At 44.2% G+C, this 22846-nt stretch overlaps 1 long non-coding RNA gene and 1 pseudogene across 1 annotated transcript in view; both read right to left on the reverse strand.

Moving 5' to 3' along the window:
• The window catches only part of Gm2716 (predicted gene 2716), a 73710-nt gene that overhangs the window by 13265 nt on the left and 37599 nt on the right, over window positions 1-22846 (reverse strand). Inside the window, exons 3-6 of the long non-coding RNA NR_151771.1 lie at window positions 8173-8273; window positions 7459-7700; window positions 7034-7341; window positions 5826-5906 (exon numbers count right to left, since the gene is read on the reverse strand). This is a non-coding gene — a long non-coding RNA (predicted gene 2716). The remainder of the gene's footprint in view (window positions 1-5825; window positions 5907-7033; window positions 7342-7458; window positions 7701-8172; window positions 8274-22846) is intronic.
• Window positions 16113-16642, reverse strand: Gm18678 (predicted gene, 18678; annotated as a pseudogene).

Genomic DNA, 22846 nt, shown 5'->3' on the forward strand with positions numbered 1-22846 from the left:
GCACGCACAAAGCCCTGGCTTCAGTCTCCACTGCCACAGACACCGGCAATTCACAGCACATGTCTATAATCCCACTTGGGAGGTAGAGGTAGGATCATACATTCAAGGTCGTCTTCACCTACACTGCAAGGTTGAGGGCAGTATGAGCAATATGGGACCATGTCAAAAGGAAGAGAGAGAAAGAAAGGAAGAAAAAAGGGGAAAAAAGAAAGCCAAGCTTGCCGATCCAACCTGTGGCTTAAACATCATGGCTGAAACTTGAGACCAGCACTTAGGAGACTGAGGCAGGAGAGTTGCCGAAAGTTCACAGCGGGTTTGGGCTACACACTGAGACCTTCCCTCCAAAAGAGGAGGTGGGTGGCAGTGTGTGTGTGTGTGTGTGTGTGTGTGTGTGTGTGTGTTAAATCTAGCCAAAGCAGAGTCTTGTGGCAAAATTGATAAACAAGGAGGCTGAAAATCTCCTACGCACACTAAGTCTTTTCTGTCTCTAGGTTCAAAATCGGTTTAAATTACTACATGATCAAATTAAAGCAGGGCATGTCTGGACATCTTTCAATTAAAGAGAAATCCCATCATCAACTGTGAAAGGAATGTCCCTCTCCACGCTGTGACTGACCTCATTTCTTCTAGCGCACCGTCTCTCAAGGTCCAACACAAATGCCCTACAAATGAGGTGGAGCTAGAATTTTGCTTTTGAAGAGTGAATAAAAATTCTGAGTTGCCTTAAGAGTACAGCATTAAAAAAGAAAAGAAAAGAAAGGAAGAAGGAAAGAGAGAAAGAAAGAAAGAAAGAAAGCAAGCACAGGGCATGATGATGCACGGCCCTACCCCCACAGGAAGCAGAGGCAGGCAGACCCCCAGACTGGAGGTTAACATGGTCTACAGAGCAAGTTCCAGGACAGTGGACCCACATAGCCAGACCTTGGTCTCAAAAAATACAGCCAACACTGCTTTAATATGGTCATGTTTTGCATAGCCTGGTACCTACAGTAGTATTCTGTCCATTGTACTGGGCTCTTAGTATACTTAATGAGTGAAGGCAACATGTGTATGGCTTTCAAGCCAACCATCTGTCTACCAGCCAGACTCTCAAACACTACAAAACCAGACACAAGCCATAGACACAGCTAGTATACTTAATGAGTGAAGGCAACATGTGTATGGCTTTCAAGCCAACCATCTGTCTACCAGCCAGACTCTCAAACACTACAAAACCAGACACAAGCCACAGACACAGCTAGCACCACCGATGGAATCACTGTATTCAAGATATGGGTAGAAGAAATTTTAAACACCATAGAAAAGGGCAATGTATGAGGCAGACACTGCCTAAAGGGGGGAAATGCAAGCAAGGAAGAAAGTCCCAGTAAGACAGGACTCTGGAAAGGAAGCCGGTTAAGCTGACAGTGACATTAAAACAATGTGCCTAATGCTGACTCTCGCAAGTTATGTACGCAAGGCTGACCACTTAAATCGTAATGTGACACAACCTCATTAGGTAAGCTAAAAATGAAGTATGGTCACCTCTGGTTTTTGTCCATAGAGGTAACAATAGCGCAATCCACAGGTTTCTTTCTTTCCCATGCTTTCTTTAGTGCTTGGTAGAACTGCAGGCAGGGCTCCTCCCTCTGGGTGTCCCCACCACTGGCAAGATCTGAAACACAGGTGCACTGGGGTCTCCCTGCTAGCGCTTCTCCCTCATGGAGGCTCGTCAGGGTGGCCTTTCAAAAGTAAGACACAGTTCTTCAACAACAGTCAGAAACTGCAAACAGTCGTGAGAGAATTCTCACCTAGCTCAAAGCACTGACATTGTGTACTTTCCTTTTTGAATCATCAACTGCATTCCCCATGGTTCTTCAGTATTGCTGGAGTATGAAGATTTTTTTCTCACATTGTACAGATATGTTTCCCATCTGAACATGCCCCACGCTATGAAAACCAAATACTGGATTACCTAGTGTAAGCTGTAGACCTAAGACACAGGATGCTTAGCAACGGTACCCAGGAATCTGTTCTCGTTTCAGAGTATTCTGTGAATCTAAGCATTTCTGTCATTTCTCATTCATTTCCTCTCATCTGCTACAATAAAAAATGCTAAATGAAGTCACTATCCTTGTTATATAAGATGCAAATCACAAGACAAACAGATTGATTCATGCTTGCAGCGTTGAGTCAGAAGGACAGGAAATGTTTGTATAAAAATACTCATCTGTGAAGAAAGATGCTCAATTAGATACATTTTTAAGGGGCTTTGTTAGATGCAGGGAAAACACAACTCCTTGAGCTCTGCTTCAATGCTCTAAGCACTCCTCAGCTCCCTCGAGTAAGTTATTCCCCCTTGTTAAAAGCGTGCAAAGGAGTGCACAAATGTGGGGTAATCTGTTAGCCATCCAAAGTGCTCCCCATTGCTGTGATTTAACAGAGAAAAAGGGGAATTAGACGCACTGTGTGCTGTGGGAATTTTCAACCCCAATAAACCCATATTAAAAAAAAATCACATAATCCGGGCTAGAGTGATGGCTCAGAGGTTAAGAGTTCTGACTCCTCTTCCAGAGGTCCTGAGTTCAATTCTCAGCAACCACAAGGTGGCTCACAACCATCTGTAATGAGGCTTGGTGCCCTCTTCTGGCATGCAGGCATATATATAGGCAGAACATTATGGGCATAGTAAATAATCTTTAAAAACAAAATAAAACACATAACTAGTTATTATACTCATAAGCTATAAGCCTAGACTGGGCAGATCTAACACTATACTAACTTATTCCCCAGCTCTGAGACCACTTGCTACTTGTGGTTTCTCCTGGCCACGTGGTTCGGCTCCATCATGGCTTCCTTCTTCTCCTCTTCAGTCCTTTCTCCTTCCCCTCTCCTCCTCTTCTCCTCTCTCCCTGCCCCCACTTTGCAACCTCTACTCCCACCTTTCTCCTCCACTGCCCAATCACAGGCTCTAGCCTTTATTGATCATTTAAAATGGGAGAAGGTTCACATGAGATCACCCTAATATGTGATGGTCTGCTTTCGAGTGAGAATCTCTTTGAGGAAGCAAAATTAACATCAGAATTCAACACAATATGCCCGAAATCAGGCACTTTTATTGTGGCTCCCCAGTATCTAGATAACAATGTTTTTAAATTATTTATTTATTTAATTATTTATTTTATGTATATAAATGAGTACACCATTGCTCACTTCAGACACACCAGAAGAGGGCATTGGATCTCATTGCAGGTGGTTGTGAGCCACCATGTGGTTGCTGGGAATTGAACTCAGGACCTCTGGAAGAGCAGACAGTGCTCTTAACAGCTGAGCCATCTCTCTGGCCCCAGATAGCAATGTTTTTGTCCACAAGGTACATCCTGGCAGGGAGAGAAGCCTCAGCAGGCAGCAATTAACTGTGTTCCCACAAGAAGCCTCGCGCCCAAGGCAGCACATGGCAGAGCGGCCCAAGATACAGTCTGTCAAACTGACTGTTCAGTGTGCTACCAACAAGCAACCATCCCTCTGCTTCTCCCCTGAGGTTTTGGGTAAGGTTCTTCTCACCTAGACATAATTATGGGAAGTGTTTACCTGAGCCTGAGACTCCCCTATGTCCTGGAGGGACCTGCACCCCACCCAGTGTTCCCTCACCCAGGCAGTAGCTGCAGCCTTGCTGTCTTTGACAGTCACAGGCCATTGAGTCCAGTAGCCATTCCAGACGCCACCAGCTTTTCCTAACCTCGGTTACGTTTGTTCTCGCTGACTTTCTCTCAGTCTGTATTTGTTTTCTCTCCTCTTTTTCTTTCCTCCCTCCATTTCTTCCTTCTTGGGGGAGGGGGGTAGTCAACAAGTACTCTACCACTGAGCTACACCCCTGGCCCTATATAATTTGTAATAATGAAGCTGAAAGCAAATTCCCTTGGGATTGCTGGAAATTCCACCCCTGGGTGTCCATCCTGTCTCAGATTCCTCACTTCTGTTTTCAGTTTGCTTTGAGGTAGGATCACGCTGGCCTCTAAGTTGCTCTTCGCTAAGGATGACCTGACCTGACCTCCCTTCGGTGCTCCCAGGGCTGGGGGAGAGGTGTGCACCTACACACCCAGCTAAGTTCCTTCCTTCTAAAACGGAAACTATTAACAGAGACTGTCTGGGGACTCCAAGAGCTGATTCGGCAAAGCCCTTAGAATTGTGGGCTCTCAAGGGAAGCTGACCACGCTTATCCACTTCTGCCTCTAGACTCCTTTCAGACCAGAGCCAGAAAAGCTGTCCTTTGGAAGGTTACCCAACAGCGAAGGCATTCCAGGTCCCTTTCTCAGGAAACAGTACCTGAGAGAAACTCACCCCTACTAACCGCCACCCTGAATTCTGTATCTCCGAGCATGTCTGCAGTTGAGGAAGCATTTTTAAGTTTTGAATTATTAATTTAATGCCATGAAACCCATCCTTAATAGGGGCAGAAAGAAAGCCTTGTCAAGGTTCATACACATAAAAATCAATTCAAATACACTTCAAGGAAGACAACCTAGAAAGATCCAAGGTGAGCAGCTCAAAATGCCTGGCTGGTTCACCTGCGTGGAGGCACAGCACTGCAAAGCATCCCCGAGACCGAGGAGAGCACGTTTCAGAACAATAACCATGTGAGTCACTAAAGCCACCAAAGAAAACAAGTGGCACGCTTCCCTAGCTTCAAGGCTCAGACAGGGGGAACTCTTGAGCCTAAGACTTCAAAGCCAACCTAGAAAACAAGGAAAAATGCTGTTTAAGGCCAGGCACGGTAGGTGCGTGCCTTTAATACCAGCACTTGGAAGGCAGAGGTAGGTGGATGTCTCTGAATTTGAGGGCAGTCTGATCTACATAGTGATTTCCAGGACAGCCAGAACTATGTAGAGAAACTCTGCTTCAAACAAACCAATCCCCAAACCTGGGACTGTCCAAACAAAAATGTTTATTTTAATATTTTATGCTTTTTTTTTGTTGTTGTTGTTTTTTTTTTTTTTTGGTTTTTCGAGACAGGGTTTCTCTGTACAGCCTTGGCTGTCCTGGAGCTCACTTTGTAGACCAGGCTGGCCTCGAACTCAGAAATCCGCCTGCCTCTGCCTCCCGAGTGCTGGGATTAAAGGCGTGCGCCACCACGCCCGGCTATATTTTATGCTTTTATGTCTACCCATTCCTCAGGTTAAAACAAAACAAACCAATTTTTCTTATGTGTACAGGAGTTTTGCTTCATGCATGTCTGTGCACCATGTGCATGTGTGATGCCCACAGAGGCCAGAAGAGAGTTGGAACTGGAGTTAAAGATAGTAGTGAGCCATCATGTAGGTGCTGGGAATCAGACCTGGGTCCCCTCTGAAAGAGTGCCTGTGTTCGTAACTGCCGGTGGAGCCATCTCTCTAGCCCCTGTTTAAAAAAAAACAAAAAAAACCCTGATATTTATATTTGGCTTTGAAGTACTAATTTGTCTCGAAGTAAAATTGCTTTTTTTTTTTTTTTGAGCATCTAACAGTAATTAGACAGTAGCAGGAAGGTCCGTAAGGAAGAGAGAGCCACAGGCCTGCTGGAGAAGTGAGAAATCAAGGAGGTGACCCAGAGACGGTGAGAAACACCGCAAAGACCTGGTGGCGGAGGCCCTTCTGGCCACGAGTATACTTCAGTTAAGAGTCCAAATGACTATGGAAAGGTAAAAGTTAAAGTACAGTGGCTAATATGATCAACTGGACCCAAGGGACTTCCCAAAAGCAAATATTAATAGCAGCAATTTCAGCAAACACCTAGATCCGCACAGTAAGACGGCATTTGCATTACTACTAAAGCTTTTAGCAAATTGAGCCACAACAATAAAACCTTACCTTCGCTTGTCTTCACGCTCCTCTAAGTGGCCCTCTTGGGGAGAAAGAGAAGTTGGGAAAAAAGATTTCGATGGCTTATTGCTAAAAAAACAACAATGACAAATTACACTCAAGAAGAAATTATTTCCCATCATTCGTACATTAGTTTCCACCGTTCAGGTACACTCAAAGGTGATTAAGCCTTCAGTAAAACTGGATTTCAAAACTCAAACAATGGCTTTTTTTTCAGGAAATCTCTTTGTCATAAGCTCTACTTTAGTCCTTAATACCTGCTTCTATTTTTTTTGCGTGGTGTGCTTGTTCAACCGCTTCTGCAAAGTTGGCAACAGAATGTGTAGCTCTGACACAGAAAAGACCACTCCAGCTCACCCACGGAAGAGGGTTCTGCTTAAGTCTGAACTGCCCGAGTGTTCAAATATACAAGTCAACACGCAATGCTAGAGGATTCTGCAACTATCAATTATAAACACCAGCACCACTGGCCCTGTTTTAAACTTCTTTTTGATGGATGCTCCACGAACACCATCAGATTCCCAAGGATTCGCTGCTACGTGGACCGTCCCTGACAGCCACTTCTCGAAGCTCCTGCTTTATGTGCAACAACTCCAGGGTAAACCAGCCTCCACTAAAGCTATTACATTCACACTCCAAATACACTTTGACACACACAGCCCCCATCTGCCTCATTTAAGAGATGTGTGATTTAAATAGATTGAGTCTAAGACAAAAAGAAAAGCCAAACCTTGGAGAAAATGCCTGCCGCAAGTTGCTAGCTGACAGAAAAACAAGGGCTTTGACAAGATATTACACACTTGGACTGAGAGGGTTAAAGAGGTAACAGAAAGCCTTCCATTTCCAAAAAGGATGAGCGCAGATGCTCCGCTAGATCCTCTTCTCAATGCTCCCAGCCAAGTTTGAAGGCCACGAAAAGGAATAAGCAGATGGTTCAATGTGAGCAAGTCAAAAGGAAGTTGCATTTGCCTTATTCGGCTTCCTAGCAACTAAACCAAATGATGCCAAGAAAGCCAGCCGGCTCTAAGGAGCAATGCTGCAGGGAATTGGAAACCCAGCGGTCAGGCAGTGTTGCTAGAATTGCCAACCCCATTAAACCCATATAAAAAACACAAACAACCCGGTTATTATAATTGTAAGCTATATGCCCAGATTGGACAGATCTAAAACTATACTAACTTATTCCCCAGCTATACCTGAGCATGTGGTTCTGGTCCATCACGGCTTCCTTCTTCTCTTCTTCAGTCCTTTCTTCTTCCCCTCTCCTCCTCTTCCCTCTCCTTCCATCTGTAAAACCTCCAGTTCCACCTTTCCCTCCACCGCCTTTATTGACTGGTTTAAATGGGGAGAAGACTCCCATGAGATCACCTGAGTATGTGAGAGCCGAGCCATGATGATGGATGAACAGTGATGGATGTGATAGACTGCTCCTTTCGGGGAACTGGGGGCAAGCTCTTTTGAGGGAGCAGAATTAACATCAGAATACGAAGGACATCAGGACAACCTACAACAGGGCAGAGCAGGAAAAGCCTTAAGACATCTCCACCTGGCAAAACAAATCCTTTGCCTACCAATACCCACCCTCCCCACTTTCCTGTAGCTCCAGCTTCAGTCTACCTACCCATGCTCCACTGACATCAATTGAGCAGACTGGCACAACTGTCAAAAAATAGCTCCCCACTTCTGCATTGGAGGGAAGGTTCCACACTCTTAGCACACTACAGAGCTGGACAAAGGATTCTGCAAGCCAAGAAGACGCATCATTGCCACCCGTGGTCAAACGCTGCTGAGAAACTCAGGCGGTGTTCACAAGCCATAATCCCAGAAGCTTGAAATCAGATCCAGTGAAGAAAGGGTGTATTCCTGAAAAACAGGCTGAGTAGCTACTAACCAGACCAGAGACTTTCCTGAACAGGCTGCCTAATGGAATACACTTGGCAGGAACTCCCTCGATGGGAGTACCTACACATACATGCTATATGCCCACTACAGTGCACATGATCAAACCATAGCCTGGATATTATTAAGCATTGCATGGTCACCCTGGCCTAGCAATGCAGTATAACCAGTGATAACCACTACACTAAGACCTCATATATGAAATAAATAAATCTTAAAAAAAAAGAGTACATATTGCTCTTGTAGAACAAGACCCACTTGGGTTACTAGGACCCACCTCAGGTGACCTACAAAACCCGAGGACCCAACACCCTCATGGGGACTCCATGAGTACCCGAACCCATAGATTCACATATTTCCACACATATACATATATTTCCATTTAAAATAAATCTTTATTTTAAAAAAACAACCAGCTGATGAGGGCAATGTGTACCTGTTACTTCAGTGCTGAGGGAGCAGACCCAGTAGGATCCCTAGAGTATGCTAGCCATCCAATCCAGCTGCCGTGGTAAGTTCCATGTTAAATAAGACAACCTGTCTCAAAAAATAAGGTAGAGAGTGACATCTGGTCTCTGTACACGTGTATACACACACACACACACACATGCACACACGCGCACACATATCCTACACCTCCCTACATACAAGTAAGCAAAACATAAACTTATAAACAATCCACTCCTAGTTACTTACATAATAAAAATGTGTGTTTTCTTACTATAATGAAATGGCTGAGGCTGCATAATTTCATAAAGAAAAAGAGTATTTCCTTCATAGTTATAAAGGCTTAAAATCCAAACTGCTAGTTCACTATAGGGCCCCTGTAGTAAGAAATAGAAGCGAGGGATCACAGGGCCAAACAGGAACCCAGAGAGACTTGGGGTTCTAACACAGGCTTACACCAAATCTCAGTCAAGCCGGAACCTCTCCAGCTCAGAGCTCTTCTGGAGGCGGTATCCTCCCACGAGTTATAGTCTCTCAAGGGGCTCCTTTCCAACACCACTGTTAGGAATCAAGCTTTAACACTTGAGAACACACACTAACACCATAGCAGACGGACCAAGAGCCATGCAGATGTCTGCAGTCTGTGATACAGCCTGAAGCCATGTTGATGTCTGTTGAACCTGCTACTACTAGGGGTCATATTGATGTGAGTGACCAGGGCTGCCACCTGATGCCACAATGATGTCTGGGTCCGTGCTGCCGCTGATGGAGCAGTCCCTGGTCTGTGCTGGGGCCCGAGGCCTTGTTGGTGTCCAATGCCCATGTTACCACTGAACGTCATGGCAATGCAGCTGCCGAGGGCCATACTGATGTGGGTGACCTGTGCTGCCACCTGACGCCATGGTGATATCCAGGCCCATGCTGCAATGAGATGGCTTTGTCTAGTTCGGTGTTACCACCACAGCCAGGGGTCTGTGATGATGTCTGTGGCCTCTGCTGCCAGAAACCAAATGGAGACCCACAGTCTGTGCTCCCTCAGACTGGGAAGAGCAAGGAGGCCACTTTTGCTGTGGTATGGACGACTGCAGATGCATGGGTGGGAGGGAGAGACATGGAAGACTTCTCTGACAATCTCTACTCCCAACCCCCACCCCCGCAAAAAAAGGTAACAGCTTAGACAGGAAGCCACTGATGAGAACTCTTAAAAAGTGTGATGGGGATGCTGAACTGTCGCTCTCCTCAACTGATGGATTCCCAGGGTTGCAGGATGGGAAGGACTCAGTTCTATTTAAGGTGCAGGCCACTGAGAGTTTGACAGTGCTCTGGTGAGTATATAGAGAACACAAATTGGATTCTTTTTTCCTAATTTTTATTTATTTATTTTTTTTGGTGGAGGAGGTCACAAGGGTGAGGGATGAACATGGGAAGACTGGGAAGTGAGTGTGGTGGAGTGCATGATGTGAGTCCCAGAGGATCAATAAAAATACTACATGAAAAAAAAAAAAAAAGAGAAGGAGTTACAGAGACAAAATTTGGAAGTGTGAAGAAAGGATGGACCATCTAGTGATTGCCATATCCAGAGATCCATCCCATGATCAGCTTCCAAACGCTGACACCATTGCATACACTAGCAAGATTTTGCTGAAAGGACCCAGATATAGCTGTCTCTTGTGAGACTATGCCAGGGCCTAGCAAACACAGAAGTGGATGCTCACAGTCAGCTATTGAATGGACCACAGGGCCCCCAATGGAGGAATTAGAGAAAGCACCCAAGGAACTAAAGGGAACTGCAACCCTATAGGTGGAACAACAATATGAACTAAGCAGTACCCTGGAGCTCTTGTCTCTAGCTGCATATGTATCAAAAGATGGCCTAGTCGGCCATCACTGCAAAGAGAGGCCCATTGGACTTGCAAACTTTATATGCCCCAGTACAGGGGAACGCCAGGGCCAAAAAGGGGGAGTGGGTGGGTAGGGGAGTGGGGGGGGTATGGGGGGCTTTTGGTTTAGCATTGGAAATGTAAATGAGCTAAATACCTAATAAAAATGGAAAAAAACAAAACAAAACAAAAAAAGAATTTCAACATATGAACCAGGGAAATGGCCTAGGACGGAGAGAGCTGAGTGGCAGAGCACTTGTCTGTGTGCAAGGCTTCGGGTGTGACCCCAGCACTGCAAATAAATAATAACAAAAGGGAAAGGATTCACTGATCCAGAAATGTAGATAGATATCAAAATATTGACACTGAAAGACTAAATGAGTAACCCTACAAGTATTTTCTGCATAATTTGCTTTATATGCTTTTTATAAAATTATATATAACTATACGAGATACAAAACTAAGGTAGTAAATAGGACATATTAATTGTTGCTACAGACAGGATTTTTTTAAAAAGCAGGCTGAATTACAGAGACCCAAGAAAGCTTGCAGAGGCGCCAATGTGTTCACTATCGTGATTATAAAGATAGTCTGACATCCACTGGCCAGAATCAAGTTATACATTTTAATGTGTAGCTTATTATTATACTTCAACATTAGTTGAATATTCTACTTTAGTATTATACTCCATAACATTGGTTATGGAGCTAAAGTAATACTGGTGACAACCTCAGCTTCACTGGGTGATGATATTCATCTTTAACCCCAGAACTCGAGAGACAGAAGCAGAAAGATCTCAGATAGATAGTTTGAGGCCAGTCTGGTCTACAGAGCTAATTCTGGGACAGCCGAGGCTACCCAGAGACCCTGTCCCAGCCTCTTTCTAGTTTATTTCTTGCTCCTTTAACATCAGTAATGGGTTTCAGCATTTTTCAGGCTTTGTGCTGGTCAGAGGTTACTCAGAGTCTGATGTCACTGTGTGGAGAGAGCCCCCTTGAATACAATCAATGAGGCACTTTCAGGTTAAATGCGCACACATTCCCAAGGCCTCCAGGAAGGCCACAGCGATTATTTTTAACTTTTTACTGTTGCATCTCAATTACCTCAACTTCTAAGACAGCTGATCTATTAAATTCTCAGAGTAGGAATCTCTGGGGATGAATTTTAAAATTAAAAAGAATTTTAAGGATCCACTCTTAGACGTTCCATCATAATTTTAAATTTCACTAGAAACAGTTTGAATTTTTAACATTCCTCTGGAGAAATTTTAACCAAGCCTGTAGAAACAAAGTAACTTGGCTTTGTCGAAGAGACAAGAAAACCAAAGGTGCCTTCAGTTCTTTTCCTATCCCTGCTCCAGCCCTATGTTTTAGAGCACAGCTAAGAGGCAGTGGTTGCCAGGGATTTGAGGGAAGCAGATGAGCAGGAGGGGGGCAGTTTGCTTATGATCTGAGTATATCCCCCAAGAGCTTGTGTGCCCTAGTGTAGTAGTGCCTAAAAGTGGGGCCTTGTTAAAGAAGTCACTGGGTCACTGGTGCAGCTGTGCTTGGAAGAAGAGAGTAAGGTCGCTCTTAGAGAGGATTTCTAAATTCTTGAGAGAGTTAGTGTCTTAGTTTTGTTTCCTGCTGCTATGATAAAATACCCACTACTGAAGCAATTTAAGAGAGAGAGCACTGCTGGGCAGGGTGCCGCACACCTTTAATCCCAGCACTTGACAGGCAGAGGCAGGTGATCTCTGTAAGTTTGAGGCCAGTCTGGTCTACAGAGCAAGTTCCAGGATAGCCGGGGCTGCACAGAGAAACCCTGTCTAGAAAAACAGAGAGGGAGAGGGGAAGATGAGAGGGGGGAAGATGGGAGAGAGGGAGGGAAAAAGAGAGGGGAAGAAAGAAGGATGGAGGGAAAGAGGAGGGGGGGAGAGGGAGAGGGAGAGAGAGAGAGAGAGAGAGAGAGAGAGAGAGAGAGAGAGAGAGAGAGAGTGTGTGTGTGTGTGTGTGTGTATGTGTTTCAGGTTATATATAGTCCATAATTTTAGTAAACTCAAGGCAGCAGGTATTTGAAACCCTTAATCATACTGCAACAACAATCAAAGGCAGAGAGCAATAAATGAATGCTTGCTCAGCTAGCTTTCTCCTTTTCATTCTGTTTAGGACCCAAGGCCCAGAGAATGGTGCTGCCCACAGTAGGCAGGTCCTTTCATATCAGTGAACACAATCAAAATAATCCATCAGTCATTGTCAGAGGCCCTTTCCCCCAGGGGATTCTAGATTGTATCAAGATTAAATTAGAACTAAACACAACTGGTGTTGAGATTAAGCCAGCCCACTGAGTCACACTCCGGTTTCCTGTCGCTGGTGATGTGGTCTCTCTCCTTTCAGCATACACTCTCATCATAACTATCTACCACGAGATCCTTGGGAGCACTAAGGCAGTAACAGAGCTAAGCCCGTGAATCTCCCAATAACCAACTTCTTCTTTCTGTTAGCCTGCCTCAGGAATTTCAGTATTGTCATAGTTAGGGTCTTTACTGCTGTGATAAAAACACCATTACCAAAAAGCAACTTGGGGAAGAAAGGATTTAAGTTCAGCTCACAGTCCATCATGGATGGAGGTCAAGGGAGAAACCTGAGGCAGGAACTGAATGAAGCAAAGCAAATCACTGTTTAGCTGCTTTGGGGTTTGCTCACTCCTGACTTGCTCAGCCTGCTTTCTTATATACCCCAGAACCGCCAGTCCAGGGATAGTCCTCTCCCACATAAATCATTAGTCAAGAAAACTCTCCCATAGAGCCAATCTGGTGGGCCCCTTTTCTCAGTTGAGGTTCCCTCTTCCTAAATGACTTTAATTTATGTCAAGTTAACAAAAACTGTGTCTTAAATTCACAGTTATAGCAATGGAATGTGATTGACTAGACACAGATGATTTTTTTATGTTTAGCTTATTTTTAGTTGTATGTATGTGTGGGGGTACGTACAGGTATGTGCACATGAGCACAGTTGCCCATGGAGGCCAGAGAAGAGAGTTGGATTCCCCCTGGTACTGGAGTTACAGGTCAGCCACCTGATGTGGGTGCCAAGAGCTGAATTCAGGTCCTGTGGGAAAGCAATACATTTTCTTAACCACCATGTCTTATATGGAGTCCATCACTGTGTCACAGAATGGCTCTCGGCACTCTTAAACACTTCTATGTGTGACAGAGCTAGCGAGATGGCTCAGCAATTAAGGGAGAGCACTTGTTGCTCTTCCAGAGGGCCCAGATTCAATTCCCAGCACCCAGAGAGTTGCTTAGGAATGTCTGTAACTCCAGTCCTCAGGGGATCCAGTGCCCTCCTCAGGCTTCCGTGGGCACTGGGCACACACATGGTGCATTAACACTCGTGCAAGTAAAACATGCAAGTTTTCAAAAAAAAAAAAAAAGGAAAAGGAAAAGGAAACACTCTCACTGAAGAGTGCTGGCTCTTCTTTCTATAACTCTGTAGGAAAATAGGTTGGTGGGAGTTGGCTCAAATTTCTCAGCCCACGTTTAGGCTTTGCAATGCCCTCTAGTGGGAATATTCACAAGATCATTGAGCAGCCAGTGGTAGAATAGCTCTGTGGGACACGGAAGTTACCTGATCCACCTTTTTGCCAGGATCTGCCCAGAGTCAGGCACAGTCCTCACCAGGACTTGCAGGCATCCACGTCAATCTACCTTGGCCTCCTTCCTCTCCAAACTATCTCAAGTTGCTCTTTCCTGAGGGGTCTTTCCTTGCCCTGTGTGTCTTAACTATACATCTCCTGGATATAGAATATCATGCTCCTTCCTTTGGGTGCGACCCAAATGTGACTGTCCAAGGAGGACCTTTTATCTTCCCAATCACCTAAGCTCCTTGTTCTGACAAGTTTCCTTCAACATCTGACACACCACTATCATTCCATCACCTGAAGGCACAGTTTCACCTAGATTTTTCTGGGTCTTTGTTTGCCTTTAACTTAAAATCTTTCTGTTCCAAGATTATATTCAGGATATATAGCACAAAGCCATTAGGTATCCAGAGGCGCTTGGCTATAGCAATGATCTTAATAGTCTTCAGGAATACTGGCCACATGTTACATTCTCATGTCCTGTGTGTCACCTCTTTCCTGGTGGGAAGAAAAGCTCCCTGACAGGAGTTTTATCTGATGTTCCTCAACACCTGGGCCACACCCTGTCACCTTGCAAGTATACAGTAACCCACTGCCACATGAATGTTCTTGTTACATGAGTGACTGGGACCTTCAAGCAGAGACCCCCCTCCTTTCTCATGTTGTAAATAAACAAAGCAAGTCCCCAGGTGGGGTGTGTGTCTGTGTGTATGTGAAGTAACCTGTTAGTTAGAACAAGCAGACATCTTCGATCTCCCACCAGCCTAACACTTTAAGCTGCCCTGAAGCAAAAGCTGGGAACTGGTCTTGGTCCTGAGTCTCAGCTCCCTCAATAGCCTTCTCTGTATATGGTTATTTAGGTAACAAACTTGGACATTTTACTGCATTCTGCCTTTATTTTATAGATTTGTCTGGACAAACAGAAGAATACGCTGGCACTCCTCACTGGGAGAAATCTAGGAGTGCAAAGGAGAAACAAGTGAGCTCTTTCAGGCCATGTCAGAGCTTATTAGCCCTGGCCAATCACCAGAAACCTACACGAAGTGGCAGGGAATTCCTTCCAAGCTATGTGTAAGTGGGAAAATGTGGGCCACTTCTCCACCTGTCCCACCAACTCCTGTCAAATACCCAGTGTAAAACAACTGACAAATTATACCTCTCTTTACTTCCCTGTCCTAAAGGGTCTCAAACTGTATACCAGACTGGCCACTATATATAGTATATTTATAATAGATGTATACTGGCCACTAACTATATGTTTGTATCTATGGCCACTAACTACATGTGTCTATCTATCTATCTATCTATCTATCTATCTATCTATCTATCTATCTATCTATCTATGGACAGAGAGAGAAAAGAGAGAGAGCATGCCCAGACTGATCTTAAACTCAATCTTCCTGCCTTAGCTTCCCAAGTGTCAAGGTAATTAGAGTGACATAAACTATACCTAGATGACAGTTCTACATTTTATTCATTATTTTAAAATATTTTCTCAGCAAAAAAGTATCAGGGACTTTCTGTCCATGACGGCTGCTGGGCAACCTTTCAGTGTGTGTTTTAGTGACACCTGGATGAGCCAGGAATCCAATTTCATTTCCTTACAGATCTGAGCATCTAGAATCTATTAAGTGTGTACTTCCAAATGCATTTTTTGCCACCCAGTGTCCAGTATTCAGCAAGCTGTAGGTAAATATTAACAGGACACTTGGAAAGACTTCATTCCTCAAGGAAGAGAAAATGCCCACAGTGGTAGCCCCACTAGCCTCAAAACATGCCAGCATTTCTTTCAAAGTCTACCCTTCAAAACAAAAGCAACCCAAGCGACAAGACTATCCCCATATCTGGTCTACAGATTCCATACACAAGAGATATTTTGTGGAACTTAAAGCCTTTTCAAAAAAACAAAACAAACAAACACACTGAAATAAATGGTAACTGGGGGAAAGTGGTGATTTAAAGACTCAGAAATCAAATCCAGAGCTGGGAGAGCCTGCAGCTGGGAGAGCCTGCAGCTGGGAGAGCATGCAGTTCTGCTGTCCCTTGCAGGGCCTTACACTTTGCTAACATTTCCTACTCACAGGTAGATCAGACTGTAGGGGGTCTAAAGACCTCACTCTTCAAACCAGGCAATTTGATGCCTCACGTTTGATTTGCCGGCGCCACTTTCAGGAGTCTCTGTTGCTAACTCCAAGTCATAAATGAAAGTGCATAGGCACACATCGGCTACTACACTCAGATTACGCTGACAGAGAAAATCCCAGTTCCCAACATGGAAAAGTCTTTGAGAAATACACAGCAGGGATTTGTCCTCAACATCTCTGGCCCTGTAAATTTTTTCTTTAACCACAAGTATTACAAACATAAGTCTCAGACCTGGGAAATTCTACAGAGCCTTCTGGGACGAAGGAACAAATACCTTAGCTGTTCTACAGCCTTGCAACTCTGGCTTCTCAGTGGTTGGTGGAACAAGCCAGGAACTACACTGCTGCTTGGAGACATGACATTTTCATATCTAATTGGCATTTGCTTCTGAAAAATAATACAGTGCACCTATCTTAGAATTGTGGGAAAGCAGTTACTACATTTGTGGAATGTGGAGCCTGTGTGCTAATGAATGACAGGCCATTCTCCTTTACAAAAGGTCTTGCTTACCTCTAGGAGCTGTCCATACCAATTGTTCCAACTCCCTACAACCCTTCTGTATGACCTCAGTTCCTTTGGCCATTGTTCTACATTGTCAGTTGGGGGGGGGGGGCGTTGTTTATCAATGCCATGAGCCAATAGGCTTGCTATGGTTCTATGACACTATGCTGTTACAGCTGGACATGTCCTACCATTCCCCTTATCTGCACACTGTCGCTTACCTCTCAACCTGGATGCTTCTTGCTGCAACTCTACTGAGATAATGCTCTGGCATTCCAGATTAAACTCCTTCCAAGCAAATCTTTCCAACACTAGATTCTCTATGAGAGCAACTTTAACAAAGCATTCCCTACACCAAGATTGTTCACAGAGCAGTCCAGAAGCAAAGTGTGTGTGTGTTGGGGGGGGGGGCAGCAGTAGTATCAGTGGAACCAAGAGATTTGGCATTAAAACCATAAAAAACAAATATGTGTACATGTACATTCTCAAACCAGACACCTATAAAAAAATGCATATAGATCCAGCCCACACAGCCTGATTCTTGGGACAAAGGACAAACCTGCCAGTTTTGACATGCTTCAACAAACAACCAAAATCTGCTTCCTAGGGGACCCTTCTTTCACTCCTGTTAACCAGTAACCAAAGAACTGAAATTGATATTGGAAGAGCACTTGATTAACACAACGAGAAACTGATGTTTCATATGAACTCAATATTCTATCTACCTCCCAGGCCGATGCAATATTTGGGGAGAAAAAACACAATCTCTTCACATCCACCATCCAATTTGCTATGGCCAAGTCTGCGGGGACAGGTAAGAAACTAACACAAAGAGAGGAAAGAAAATGTGTTCATTGGCTCAGGAAACCATAAGACGCTTAGGGTCACACGATAAACGGCCCGGAACACAAACTCCAGTTTTCTGACCCTCTACCCAATGCTCCCTCTATTACAAACCATTGATACTTTTGAAACAACAGGCTTCCTAGAACTTAGACACGACTCACATTTGCTGGAGGTGGAGACTACATTTTGATTGTTGTGACGCAGAAGCTTGCTGTGCTAATAATGTACAGGAGCCCATTCTTCAATGCAAATGTCAATATGGTGACATGTTATCAATAACCAAAGTCAGTTACAAGTCAGAAGGTCTCTGCTGTTCTGCCACTGCCTATGTTTTAGCTTCTTTGAAGAGACTCAGAAGAGGAATTGATCCTCTTGTTGACAACAGACTGAAGGATTCTGTATTTGCTGATTGCATTATAATTTCCAAGATGGGCAGTAGTGGCACATGGTTTTAATCCTAGAGGCACAGGCAAGAAGAACGCTCTGAATTCAAGACCAGCCTGGTCTACAAAGTGAGTTCCAGGCTAGCCAAGGTTACATAGTGGGGGCCAAGGGGAACAGAGAAAGACTGAGAAAATGCCTCTATCAAATCAGCCTGTAGATACGTCTGTGGGGGCATTTTCTTAATTAATGATTGATGTGGAAGAGCCCAGTTCACTGAAGGTAGTGTTTCTCCTGGGCAGGTGGTTTTGGATTATATAAGGAAGCCTGCTGAACAAATCAATAAACAGCACTCCTTCATGGTCCCTGCTTTAGTTCCTGCCTCCAGGTTCCTGTCTTGGCTTTCCCTGATGATGGATTGTAACCTGTAAGCCAAACGAATGCTTACCTCTCCAAGTTGCTTTTGGTTAAGGTGTGTATCCCAGTGACAGGAATCACAGTAGCTCACCAGAACACTTGCTAAGGTTCAAGGTGTGTGTGTGTGTGTGTGTGTGTGTGTGTGTGTGTGTGTGTGTGTGGTGCCTTTTATGTTAGGCTTGTCCTCTGTTATTTTATTTTTTAATCCTTTTTTAAAAATAATTGTATACCAATGTGAGGATGTCAGAAGACCTGGAACTGGAGTTACAGGCAGTTGTGGGCTGCCATGTGGGTGCTGGGAATTGAACCCAGCTCCTCTGGAAGAGCAGTCAGTGCTCTTAACCACTAAGCCATCTCTCCAGTACCCCATTCTCAGTCATTTTTTAAATACAAAAGTGCCACACACTGTGGCAGAGGCCTACAATCTTAGCACCCAGGACACTGAGACAAAAGCATCACAAGTGACACAAGTTTGAGGCCAGTCTGGGTGACAAGGTCAGAGCTGCTTCTTTTGTAGAGGATGTTTTTGGTTTTACTTATGTGTGTGCCCATGTGTCTTTATGAGTGTGTGCCTGCAGCCTGCAGAGGCCAGAAGAGGGTGTCAGATGCCCTAGAGCTGGAGTTACAGGCCGATGTGAGCTACCCAACATGGGTGCTGGGAACCAAATTCAGGTCCTCTTCAAGATCGTGAAATGTTCTTAACCACCGACACACCTCTCCACTCCTGCAAGATCTTGCTTTTAAATTAATTAAGTAGAACTGCTGTATATTCTAGCAATTTCACTTCTGGATATATATCCAAAGAAAGATACTGAAAGCAGGAGCTTTTTTTTTTTTTAAGATATTTTCTTCATTTACATTTCAAATGCTATCCCCAAAGTCCCCTATGCCCTCCCCCCGCCCTGCTCCCCAACTCACTCCCACTTCCTGGCCCTGGCATTCCCATGTACTGGAGTATATAATCATCACAAGACCAAGGGCCTCTCCTCCCATTGATGGGCGACTAGGCCATCTTCTGCTACATATGCAGCTAGAGACACAGCTCGGGGGACGGGGGGAGGGTACTGGTTAGTTCATAATGTTGTTCCTCCTATAGGATTGCAGACCCCTTTAGCTCCTTGGATACTTTCTCTAGCTCCTTCATTGGGGTCCCTGTGTTCCATCCAATAGATGACTGTGAGCATCCACTTCTGTATTTGCCAGGCAATGGCATAGCCTCACAGAAGATAACTATATCAGGGTCCTATCAGCAAAATCTTGCTGGCATATGCAATAGTGTCTGGGTTTGGTGGTTGTTTATGGGTTGGATCCCGGTGGTGCAGTCTTTGGATGGTCCTTCCTTCTGTCTCAGCTCTGAACTTTGTAACTCCTCCCATGGGTATTTTGTTCCCCATTCTAAGAAGGAATGAAGTATCCACACTTTGGTCTTCCTTCTTCTTGTGTTTTGCATATTGTATCTTGGGTAGTCTAAGTTTCTGGGCTAATATCCACTTTTCAGTGAGTGCATATCATGTGTGTTCTTTTGTAATTGGAATACCTCACTCAGGATGATATCCTCCAGATCCATCCATATGCCTAAGAATTTCATAAATTCATTATTTTTAATAGCTGAGTAGTACTGCATTGTGTAAATGTACCACATTTTCTGTATCCGTTCTTCTGTTGAGGGGCATCTGGGTTCTTTCCAGCTTCTGGCTATTATAAATGAGACTGTCAAAGCAGAATCTTGAAGAGATATTTGCACAAACATGTCTGTGATGACCATGCACAAGAACTAAGAGGAAGCAGTGAAACGTTCTTCAATGGAAGAATATACAAGCAAGTTATGGGCTGTTAAAGTTCTCCAAACAAACACAACCAGTGTGCAGTGTATGGATATGTGTGCATTTTGTGGGGGTGTGTAAAAGAGTCTTGGGGCTAGAGAGATGGTTCAGTAGCTAAAAGAACTTGCTGCTCTCTGCAGAAGACCTGTGTTCAGTTCCTAGCATCCCCATAGCAACTTATAACTACCAAGGACTCCAGTTCCAGGAGATATGATGCTTCTTCTGACATCCTTGGCCTCCTGCACACAGGTAATACACACACACACACACACACACACACACACACACTCACACACACACTCAGGAACAGCCACATGTGCACACACACAAACCAAAATTCATTATTTTATAAAGAGGGACCCTGAAGTGATGGTTTAGCAGTTAAGAACAGTGGATGCTTTTCCAGAAAGCAGGTTCAAATTCTGCACCCACATGACAGTTCCTAGTCATCTGTAACTACAGTTCCAGAAAATCAGGTGCTCTCTTCTAGCCTCTATGGGCATTGCAAACACATGGTACACAGAATAGAAGCAGGCAAAACACCCATACACACTACATAAGAATAAAGTGGGGGAAAGACTTTAAAGACAAATCAGTGGGGTCAGAGGCATGGCTCAGTGCTTAAGAGCATGTATTGCTCTTGCAGGGGATCAGAGTTCAGTTCCCAACACTCACCTTAGGCAGCTCACAACTTTATTTATTTGTTCGTTCATTCATTCATTCATTCATTCATTCATTTGCTTATAGTTTTCTTAAGACAGGTTTTCTCTGTGTAGCCCTGGCTGTCCTGGAATTCAAAGATCTGACCACCTCTGCCTCCCAAGTGTTTAAAAAAACACATGCCACCACCACCTGGCCATGATTGACTCTGAGGGCACCTGAAGCCACACATATGCACACAGATACATATACACATATTGTAAATTAAATAAAATATATTTACAGAAATGTCCAATGATCTTTGTCCTAGCTAACATTATCTGTCAATCTGACACACCCTAAAGTCATTTGAGAAGGAGAGGTTGCTATGAAATATAATGTGACAAGGGGGTGTGTGGTGGGCCCATGCCAAGATGTCCCCCTTAAAAAAATCACTCCATGCAACAGACCTGGCATAAGAGAGGTTATTTGGAAGAAGGGAGTGAGGACCTGGAAATGGAGTCGAGGCAGATGAGTGGGCATGAAGACTGGGAGGCAGACTGATGGGAGCAGAGCCATGAGCAGAGAAGAGGATGTGGTACAGAGGACAGAAAGGAGGAAAGACCAGCTGGAAAACCTTGGAAAGAGAGAGAGAGAGCTAGAGTAGTGGAGCAGTCCTTTTATCTGCAGCCCACACTGGTAGCACCTGGCAGCAGCAGATGATGATGTAAGCTGTTGCTAGGTCCCTGGGAGAAGCCTGGTGAAATTGCCTATAAACAGGTCAATTGAATTCCCTAGACTAAATTGGTCTGCGGGCATGTTTTTGTCTTAGCTTATTAATAAAGGAGGAGGGCCCAGCCCACTGTAGATGGTACAAGAAGGTGTCCTAGGCTATATAAGAAAGCTTGACTAAGCATTAACTGTCAGAAGCCAATAAGCAGCATTCCTGCATGGTTGTTGTTTTAAAGATTTATTTATTTATTTATTTATTTATTTATTTATTTATTTATTATATGTAAGTACACTGTAGCTGTTTTCAGACACACCAGAAGAGAGCATCAGATCTCATTACACATGGTTGTAAGCCACCATGTGGTTGCTGGGATTTGAACTCAGGACATTTGGAAGAGCAGTCAATGCTCTTAACCTCTCCCATGTTATTTGTTTTGTTACGTTTCTACCTGAGTTCCTGCCCTGACTTCATTCAATGACAGGCAGTAGCATGTAAGTAAATCTAAACTCTGCTAGAGAGTTTTATCACAGCAGCAAGAAGAAAACTAGAACAATGTCAAAGATTAACAAAACAGATGAAGCAAGTAAGTGACTCAAGACCTGGGTAAGAAATTCATCAACTTACACAAAAACTTCAGTCAGAGAAAGAAGGGTGGAAGGTGGGGGTCGGGGGCTGGAGGAATGTTGATTAGTTGATTCACTGATGAACTGATTCTGGGGGACACAAAAGCCAGAAATCTTAGAAATGAAAACCTCCAAAATCAAATAATAAAAGGTATTATCACCAAGGCAGGCAGTGGTACCCACTCTTTTAATCCCAGTACTTGGGAGGCAGAGGCAGGCGGATACCTGGGAGTTTGAGGCCAGCCTGGTCTGCAGAATGAATTACAGGACAGCTAGGGCTACAACCCTGTCTCCAAACAAACAAACAAACAAACAAAGTACCACCAATAGACCTGGTGTATGAAAGAAGCCTCAGGGGGTGAAGGTGAAGGCGTATTATATTGAGATAGAAAAAAAGTGGACAGAAAAATATGACCACAACATTCAAGACCTCTAGGACATGATCAAGACTAAACCCATGGACCAGAACCTGTGGTGCAGAAAGGAGAACCAAGCTACAGACTGAAGGCATAGGAAATCAACAGAAATCAGACATGAGGGCTCACGTTATAATCTCAGCACTGGCAGGCAGAGGGAAGAAGAGGACTATTGTGAGTTCAATACTAACCTGGGCTATGTAATGAGTTCCAGAGCAGTCAGGAAATAGTGTAGGACCCAAAAAGCCAGATGGGACCAGGCATTGAGACTCACTCCTTTCATCCCAGCACTCAGGAGGCAGAAGCAAGAGGATTAATGAGTTTGAGGCCAATCTAGTCTACAGAGTGAGTTCCAGGACAGCCAGGGATACACAGAGAAACCCTGTCTCAAAAACAATAATCATCAGAGGGACAGGGGGAAAACAAAGCAACACAATAAAATTGTAACAAAAAAATGTCTCAACTCCACAGAAATAAATGGACATCCAAGTGACAGAGACAGTATCCAAATAGCCGTTACTGAAAACATCTTCCCCATGGCAGTCTCTAGAACACTGAGAATGCAGAATGAGAAAATACTGAAATCTAAAAGAGAGAAATGCCAGGCTCCTTCTAAAGGAAAACTTAGAACCTTACCA

Source organism: Mus musculus, chromosome 8, assembly GCF_000001635.26.
Source record: "Mus musculus strain C57BL/6J chromosome 8, GRCm38.p6 C57BL/6J".
Lineage (NCBI taxonomy): Eukaryota > Metazoa > Chordata > Mammalia > Rodentia > Muridae > Mus > Mus musculus.